Here is a 10,213-nt window from a genome sequence, read left to right as displayed (position 1 = left end):
TGATGTTTTAATTTTCCTTTTATTAGCCTTTTTGCTATTTTCTCTAGTTTATTAAGTATCATTTTATTTCTCCTAATTGTTCCTAAGCCCCATCGCTGCCTGGTGCTTTGTGCAGATTACAGCTAGACTTGCCAGCATTTGCAATTTATTGAACTTTGAAGTGATTTTCTTGTCTCCAACAGGCATGCCATTTGCATGCAGCACAGCAGTAACTAATAGATGTAATCTGCTTATAATGTGCCTGCTTTATGGTTTTTTTTACATAAAACTGCTAGATTTAGTGAGCACTTTAACATTTTCCTCTGGATGGAGAAATATGACACATGGAAGTTTTCAGTATAACAAGTCCGTCCACTAAAATACTCATGTAAAAAAAAAAGTAATAACTTAAATTGAATCCTTGTTGGTATAATTAAAACCTGAAGATCGACCCTCAGTACCTCAACTACTGAGAAGGAGTCATTTAGTCCATACAAATATGCATTGGTCATAGCACTTTCTGTTAACAAATGGGCTCCATAAGAAGCTTAAAACAATGTGACCATCAAAACCAGCATGACAGCAGTTAATATAACGTGCAAATATTCACTTGTTGTACTAAGTATGTGTGATTAATTTCTCCCGTTGAGTGAAACAAACCGACGTGCTGAGTCTGTCACTCTGATAGATATGGGGAGTTTTAGCATCACCTGCTAATGTGAAGGAAAATCATGCAGGAGGAATTTATATGACAAACAGCTTCAGTGTGTAAAGTAGATGCAACAGTTGAGTCTTAAAATGAGACCTATAAGGTCTGTAGAGGAGAAATCGCTTTTTTATTTTGTCCTCTATGTGTGCATGTTTTTTTATGTCTGACAAATGGAAATATTAAACATCTTCTTTGTCTTGATTTGGTTATATGGCTGGCCTGCACTCTTCCTAAGAACAGAAACCAAAACAAGATATTTGTTATTAATTATGCATATTGATTTAAATGGCAAAGGGGCGTTAACCATGTATATTAAGCTTTTAAAATTAATGCAATGTTTACAAACATATTATGTCGAATAGTAGGAATGACCCATGTAGGAAACACACTTGGAAAAATAGAGAGAAGACACACCAATCTTCAAGACTCACTCCAATAAAAATCAAGTTTTTGGTGTTTCAAACATGTTTTTGTGGCATTTTTGCTATGATAGAGGACATATGTAAATTATAAAATTGCAATTTTGAGGATTTATTTATTCAAATGGTTGTGAATGAAGAGGAAACAAACAAAAAAAAAGCAGTTGGAAAAAGCTTGTAGCAAAAGCAACGGTCGCTCCCTGCTCCGCAACATTCTGACGCATCTACTTGTAGATGTCTAAATCCATGTTTGTCTTTGTTTTCCTCGTCTGAGCTGGAATCTGGTTTAAAACTATACAGCTAGATAGATCCATTGTTGCTCGCCATTTTTGTTGCAATGTGGAGGTAACATTAGCTTGAGGTTGTGAGGGGCTGTAAGCTACCGGGATATCGTGTTAACAAAGGGATGATGGGAAGTAAGGGAAGGCTTCCATACCAATAGTCTCACCCCAAATTCAGAGACAAATTTCTAATCAACCACTGCTGCTCTGCAGAAACTGTGTTCTAGAAATCAGATTTTTTTGTTAGTTTTTTTATTGGCCAAAAACTGCATTATTGTAACTAAAAGACTCCTGGAACCCCCTTTTAAAATAGACGAAAAGATGATTGGAGAGGGATTTTAACACTCCTGGATGCAACAGGAAACACACAGTTCACCCAGGAGGCAGCAGCAGAAACATAATGCTTGTCCTGGACATGAAGGTCCAACACCACGAGGACGGCAGCACTAGGACAATTGCATCTTAAAACCCTCAGTACATCATGATCATTAGAACATCCCATTGAACACAACCTGTCAGATGTCAGGGCCCTGTATGAAACCCAGACGAGTGGGACAGAGGGGAGCAAGACACATCCAACACACACTGGACCTCTGCCAGTATCTAAAATGGGCCATAAACAAAGCAAAACAACAGGTGGGAATTTAGGCAACAAGAACCATAGAAAACAATAAAATATGAGAGAGGGGAGAACAGCTACAAAGAAGCTATAATCATTCCATATGTCTGGGGAATTCCGGAACCAGTATAGGGTCATAAAGAAACACAACATAAACACATCAAGTAAACTTCTCATTAAACTCAGATAAGTCTTGGTTTGTGCACAGGACAAAATAGAACAAGAAGGAAAATGGAATGTTATTTACAAAATCTTGTGGCAAATACTATACCTGAGAAGATAAACGCTTAACACTAACAAAAAGGAGCACAAAAAAGAATTTGAAAAGTAAGATTGTGGAAAGACTTACAGTATTCAAAGCAATTACTAGGTTTCCAAAACTTTATTGAAATTCTGGAAATGTCGAAAGAACACAATGTTTTTATTAAATCATAATTATGTGAATAAACACAAACCCACTCATGTGACAAGTCATCCAAAAACACAGAAACAAATAGGAACAAATACTGTTTAAAGTTGATACTATCAAAGACCAAAAAGAAGCATTTGGATGATGTCACAGTAGCGCCGCTGCTAGACCACTGGCAGTCTCTATGTGAATGAATGAGACATGTGAAAAAAAAACATTCTAACAAGTGAGCAGTCGGACCTTTTTTCCTGTTTGAAAACACAACAAAATATGTTAAAATTTTTGCCACTGCACTAGTGCTCATCATCTATCAAAGGAGACGTTAGAGTCTTATTTAGGCCATGGAGCGGCAAACTATGTGGGGATGGCTACGGATGAAGCAATTTAGCGAAATCATGTGGATCCAACAATTCCACAATAAGTTATGTGACGTTGTGGGACTTTTTGTGGCACCCACTGTGCAGGGCTCAGGGCAGCCACTTCCAGCCAAGAAGTACATTTAATTATGAAAAAGTGTTTCCATTGCATTTTTTCGAAACATGTTGATTTCAATACACCTCCAAAAACCAGATTCTCCAAGCGCAAAAACGTTTTTTCGATGAATGCAAGTTTTTTTCAAAATTGTGGTGTTTCCATTCAGCAAATTTATTATCACAAATCCAATATGCTCGATTTCACAGTTCATGGAAACGCAGCTAATGAAGCAGAGCAAGAAAACCTCACATTTGCAACATCAGACCTCTGCAATATAGACAATCCCATCATGAACTGGGACTATCCAAAAGTAATAGGAACAAGTCCAAAACGTTGGTTCAAAGGATTTATAGATGTCAAGAAACCCAGAAACCACACTAGAAACTGAGACGTGAAGGATTCTGGCTGACATCGATTTAACAAAACCAGAGATCCAACACTAACAGCTGGAAGTGGGACAAGCAAAACCTTCTGATGAAGACTGCAGACCAACCATTTAAATGTGTTAGGCTAAAAAGCATTTTTATTCTTTAATTTGACGGGTGAAATAAAATAAAATAAAATAAAAACTATGCATATGTCAAAAGCCTTGTACATTTCTCTCAGAGGACACTAAATGTTTGATAACAGGAAGCTGGTAAGGTAGAATGAGTCAGCTTTCACCTGTTTTAGTTGCAACCGTACCTGTAATACTGTATGAAAGGAGTTTAAACACAACTTCATTCATCAAGATTATTGAGATTAAAGTTTTTGGCTCTGTAGCATAACAGAGTTGTTTTGGGTTCTTGAATGAATTTCTGTATTGAAAAGCAGCGGATGCAGTTTGTTTTTCCTGGACAGAATCTATTGAAAGTTTGCTTGTTTGAGAGGAAAATCACAAGTTCAAAATTCAAAATTCAATGCTTTTTTATAAACACGCACAAAAAAAAAAAAATATATAATGTAGTTGTAGAAGTAATTAAAAAAAAAAAAGGTTTAACTAATTTTATGAAATTCCCCCAAAACCTTTTGCAATTGTAAAGGACTTAGATAATGATTAAACTTTGGGTGAGTTGCTCAGTTTTAGGTCACAAAAAGGCAAAAACACCTTACCCACTCTTTCAACCTAAACTACACATTTGCAATGTGTTCTTACTGTATTATTAGTTATCGGCTATTTTTGCATTCTTTCAATTTAGCAAGTTATCATTTTCAAAAATGAATTTAAATAAATGAGTTATTCTCACTTTAAAGTTTTAAAAAATTAGCTAAACTTTTTCCCGCCTAAAGCCCTTCTAAGATGTCATGGGGGCAGCCATTTTGAATTGAGCAGGAAAAGCCCTTCTACTGCCCCTAGTGGAATGATGATGAACTACAGGGCAGAAAAGATGTATAGTTATATAAAATGGGTTTTTAAGGAATGTTTGATCATAATAACAAGATAGGGATCTGAGAAATGTATGTATTTAATGTTGTATAAATAATTATATATGGTTAAATAAGTTTTTTAATTAAAAAAAATCAGATTTCGTGCTATATTGACCTTGTTAGTTCAAACAGGAACATTTTTAAAAAGTCATAGTATAGTATATATTTTATAATCTGAATTCTAAGTTATGCTTATCTAAATTGTCAGTGCTATCAATAGAAGTTTGGAATTAAAACGCCACATAACCATATTTAACAATTTAATTCAGAAAACCCCAGAAACAAAGTGTGCCCTCTAAAATCTGTCATAAGATTGCCTGGAGTTGTGTGCTCTCGTTTCTGTTCAGATCCTTCCTCATGTTATTGGTTGGAGGAGAAGACACAATTCTCTCTGCTGTTTAATATTCTTATCTCAGTTTTCCTGCGGTGTCTGCAGTGTGCAGCGAATTCTCTCCCCTCTGTATCTCCCAGCCACACAGCTCCCTTTCATTGAGGGACGAACTGAATCAGCAGAGATGCAGAGTGAAATGAATTTAGGGTTTATGAAACCCAAAGAGTCACATATGAAGAAAGAAAAAGTCCAACAGAACTAGAGAGAGACGTTATCTGACGATTATTTGACTCCAGTCATTATCCTGTATGGGAGCCGAGTGACTCTGATGTCCTTTAGTGTGAAGAGGAGGTTTGGGTGATACCATGGGAGACATCACCTTCTGATATGAAGACATAATTTGATGGGAGGGACGTTCCAAAACTTAATTTGGACAGAAAACTATAAACTTTTTTTCATGTCAGTTTAATCAAATCAAAATTGCCTCAGCTCATTATGACTTACATGGATGTTTGATTTATAATCAGAAAAACAGACAGGAAAGCTAACATTTTTCCACATTTTTGTAAGACTCTTAAAAATGTACTTTATTTATCTTATTCTTCATATAAAATATTTTGTACTAGCTCATGTGGGACTAACAAGAAACATTACTAGTTGTAATCTTACAATTTAAATGGCATATTAATTCATAAAATAAATAAAACTGCTTTTTTTAAGATAAGATCAATTCAACAAAGATGTTTCCAATGTTGCCAGATATTGTTGTATTATCAGGTTGGAAATTAAACTGCTTTTCTTTTGCCAGTAAATGGTCACAATGCAACATTTTCTCATGTGAGTTCTGTGTTCTTTTGACTTATATTTACAAGTGATCACACACTAGTAAACTTACCTTTAGAAAATCTCTTCTTTGTAACTCAGCATAAGAAACAAAGAAAACTGAGTTTCTCCATTAACTTTGATTCATTCATTTGCTTCTAAAGTAGCATCAAGGCTACATATTATATCACAACACACTTTGGCTGTGGCTTCAATGTTTACCTTTTTCTTTGGTGCATCAATAAGATCCCATAGGCACGATAAATGTAAGAGAGTCATAAAGACAAAGGATGTACTGGTGATGAATCCATTTTTTTTTGTTTGCTTGTTTTTTAACAGGAAACCACCGAACTGATACTGGAGCTGTCGTGTGGCCAGCTTTGCGTTGCAACTACACTACGTTTCAGTTCCAGCGTTTGTCTAGGACAGTGTGTATTTCTTTGCATGATAAAACTGACTTTAGGACCTTTAGGGAGACACTTATGAGTCCCACTTCAATCATATTTTGATTTATTTTCAGGGCGTAGCCAGTGGCCTTTTAATTATGACGATGCAGTTATTAGCAAAAAGCTAAATTATGTCAATTTTCTAGGACATATATTCTGTAGAGCGGTAGAAGTTCATGAGAAATTGATTTCTGTTTAGGCGGAACTGTTGCCGTAAAGCAACCCTCCCCTCGACTTCCGCCTGGTTCACACTGGCACAAGGAAGACTCAGAAATTCAATTTTGAGCTTTTTTTTTTTTTAAATGTTCTCCATAAACAGAAAATGCCAAAAGAACATGTAAAAAAAAGCTCAATTTTTATTGGCTCTGTAATATTCATCATCTTCTCTATCATTCACTGATTAAAAAAAACATGTAGGCACTCCTTTTATGAGATAAAAAACATTCACACAATTACTACTAAAGATCATATGAGCCACAGTAACTCACTACAGCACCCTGCTAACATAATTTGTTACCCACCACTACATTACTTGTCACAAGACAGCTGCAGTGCTCTGACATGTTAATTTCAGCCATGAGTTGACCCCAACTAATTATCCTTCAACTCTGTAAACACCAGTAGCACCAGTTAACACCAATTAATGGTCACTAATCATTGCCAGATGTTGCTCCTTGAGGAGTTTTCCAGCCAATAGCGTGACTGGATCTGTGGCTCAGTAACCATAAAAGGGATGGAAGAAAAAATGCATCAATCTGAGGGTTTTTGTAGAGATGTTTAGGTTCTGGAGCATACAGTAGAAAAACCACAACAGCAAATCTTTGATTATCAAACATTCAAATAAGAGAAATGTGGGGACAAAACACTTTGGCATGATTAGGTAAATATTGCATTGCATATACGTTTTTTTTTTCATACCAACCAAGAATATTTTAACATAATTAAAACACAATTATCCAGATTTCACTGTCATTTGGTTGTTGCTGACTAAATAATCTTCATTTGCTGTGATTTCTGTATCATCCAGCATTCATTTCGTTTAGCTTGACTGTTTACATTGATTGCTCCAGAGCATGGATTGTTCTGTCTCGCTCGTCAACTGTACTGTTGCCAAGAGAGAGCATGAACCAACCTCTGCCGGCGTCAGCAACAGCTGTGCCACATATGCTGCTGATCAATATAAACAAACATGGCCTCCCTGCACTGGGGATGAGGATTGACAGGTATGATTCATTGTGTCTACTGCCGGTGGGAGGGGCGAGCAGCAATGAGCAGATACATCTTTCCCCGTTGCGATAGGACCACTGGGGTGAGTGAGGGGTAGGTCGAGGAGATCATTCGCCCCCCAAGGTAACTGGCAGGGATCCCCGCATAACCTCACACGGCTTTTCTGAGGATTAGAGCAGCATGAATCCACGAGGATCGCAATTTGCGGCATTCTGTACCCAGAGCGAGCCACGAAGATGAATGGGGAACAGGCACGGATCATTGGGACGATGCCAGTCACACTGCAACTGTGCGTACTCAACGCAGACAGCGGGAAGGATCACAGTATCCAAGCGATTCTTGACACTCTGCTTTTTAATGAAGACTTCCCAAGACACAAGATTTTTGGTGCGCGTTCATCTCATCAAGCGAACTGCACCCCACTCTCAGGATAATGATGAAATTTCAGTGCAAGAGTAGATAAAGGATTTTGATGGTTGCCATGTGGCGCTCAGTGCGTCACAGGAGTTCAGCAGTTAGTGTCGTGTACAGCCTATTGTTATCTAAAGGGCACGTCTGACATAACAAGCTAAAGAGGACAAAAGCTCCTCCGAATGAAAATGACGTCCTGTTGATGAAGACTAATGACCTGAAACAATAATTCCCCATGGAGGAGAATTGAAATTTGATATAATGTAATCGCCGCACAATTTGGAGGCGTTATATCCGATTTGCTCAAGACACCACAGCATGGAAGAGCAAAAATCAACCACAGGAAGACCAAACGTTTTTCAGGCGTTTATTCACTGGTGGAGGTTTCTGAGTGGCTATTCAGATCAGACACATCATTCGTCCTTGAGGATTTGATCACAACTACCCATGACAGACGTTCAGTACTGTCATAATTTTGGCTTCCTTTTATTTGTCCAAGTCAACAATTGTAGTTGTTCTTGACAACTTTTTATTCACCTATAGCAGAGTGACAAAACCACAGCTATCTAAGTACAGTTGCATGTCCATCCCTTTATGACCACAGAGTACCATCTTCTGATGCTACTTCCAGTAGGATAACTGCCACACATTTTGCACATTGAGTTTTGCAGAATGTATTTGCATTTAAAAGGAAGTGAGAAGATCATAATTGAAAAGGAAGGTAGGCTTTTGCTCAAGACTAATTTTACATTTGGCTAAACAGAATGTGTCCAAGTCTGTATCCAGTCTGTTCATAGTGAAAAACATAAAAAAAGCAATTTTCATTTTAAATGTCTTTTAGAAATTGCTTAAAAACATTAAACTACCTTTCTCAGACATTACAAATTCTAATGTTTTGCATTAAAATAAAAAGTCAAAGACAAACAATGTCCCCTAGAGGAAATAAAGAACAAACAAACCTTGGAGAGTGATTAAAAGGAAATCAGTGCCATTGAAGCAATTTAATAATCAGGTTAGATATTTAGATAAGGGCTGATTGGTGCATGTAAATCAGGCCCATTGTGTGGCAGAATCATTAGTACGACCATGACTCTACGGGAAGTCTTCATCAGACAGGTTGTCAGAAGTCACTACAGTTCTCTTTCTGGCTTTGCATGCCATTTACAGGCATCATTGGAGTTGGAGGAGATACAACAAAGACATGACCATTTGCGACTGGACGGTTATTCTAAAAACCAACATGTTCTCACTCCCAACTTGACATATATGGACGTATGGTTCGGGCCCCCTCCACGTCACTTTGGGATGCTTTCGGGGTCCTCAACTCCTCATTTTTTCATGTCTTGTCTGTTCCCATCACATCAGAGGTCCTACTGGTCTGAAGGCCACTTGGTACCGGGAAACAGATGCTAATCAGGGGTCCCCAACCTCTAGGCCGTGAGCCGGTAGCCTACTGGTCCGAGAACCACTTGGTACCGGGCAAAAGATGCTAATCAAGGGTCCTACCCTTGGGACACTGGTACCAGATCAGTACCGGTTCAGTACCAGGACCTGGACTTGACCGGTTCAGTATCGGTACCCTAACCTTAATCAGGTACTTGTTCCACATCCAGGACCCCGTCCCAAGGGTTGGGGATCCCTGGAATAGGAACAGCCAGCACATCATAAAAATGACAAGTTGGGGCCCCCAACAAGTGACAAAGAGATGCAGAGGGGGCCTGAACCATACGTCCATGACGAGATGGCAGTAAGAATGTTTAGTAAAAACAACCAAATGAGAACTTCTTCAAGTAATTTTCAACAGCAAAACATTTCAGCCTACTGTCTGGCTCAGCTCCCTCTTTACCACAACTGACTGGTGCAACGTCCTCATAAGCTCTCAGTTTACCGGTCGATCTTTGTACCAGTTCTGACCTATGGTCATGAGCTCTGGGTCATGAGCGAAAGAACGAGATATCGGCTACAAGTGACTGAAATGAGTTTCCTCTGAAGGGTGGCTTGGCCAAATAGGGTGAGAAGCTCGGCGTAGAGCCGCTTCTCCTACACATTAAGAGGTGCCAGTTGAGGTGACTTGGGCATGTGGTCCAGATGCCTGCCTGGAGAGGTGTTTCGGGCATGTCCCACTGGGCAGAGCCCCCGGGGAAGACCCATGGCACGCTGGAGAGACTATGTCTTTCGGCTGGCCTGGGAACGCCTCGGGGTCCCTCCAGAGGAGCTGGAGGAAGTGGCCGGGGAGAGGGTAGTCTGGGCATCTTTGCTTAGACTGCTGCCCCCACAGACCCGGAAGAAGATGGATCGATGAATGGATTTCGACCCACCGCCACAAATAAAAAATAGCTTTTCCTTTCTGCCTTACAGATTTGTTTAGAAGACATTTTTAATCCGATTTGTCTTCTTCTTCTTTTGACTAACTGTGACAACCAGTTGTTTAATTATACCTGACCCCATCTCTTTGCAAAGTATCCATTACAGCAGCTTCAGATCCATACTATTATGGTGGAAGGAGTGTAATTTGAAGTCTCATTATGGCTTCCTATAATACACAGGATTAGTCTGAAACAGTCCATGTGAGCTAAAGCTGACAATTGGAAACACAAAGGATTTTTTTGCTCCTGCACCTCAAAATGAAAGTCTGGATACTTTCACCTACAGCTGCTCTCTTTGGTGACTCAGGCATCT

The sequence above is a fragment of the Oryzias melastigma genome, linkage group LG11 (assembly GCF_002922805.2).
Source record: "Oryzias melastigma strain HK-1 linkage group LG11, ASM292280v2, whole genome shotgun sequence".
In the NCBI taxonomy this organism is placed as follows: Eukaryota; Metazoa; Chordata; class Actinopteri; order Beloniformes; family Adrianichthyidae; genus Oryzias; species Oryzias melastigma.
This window is presented reverse-complemented; position numbering follows the sequence as displayed.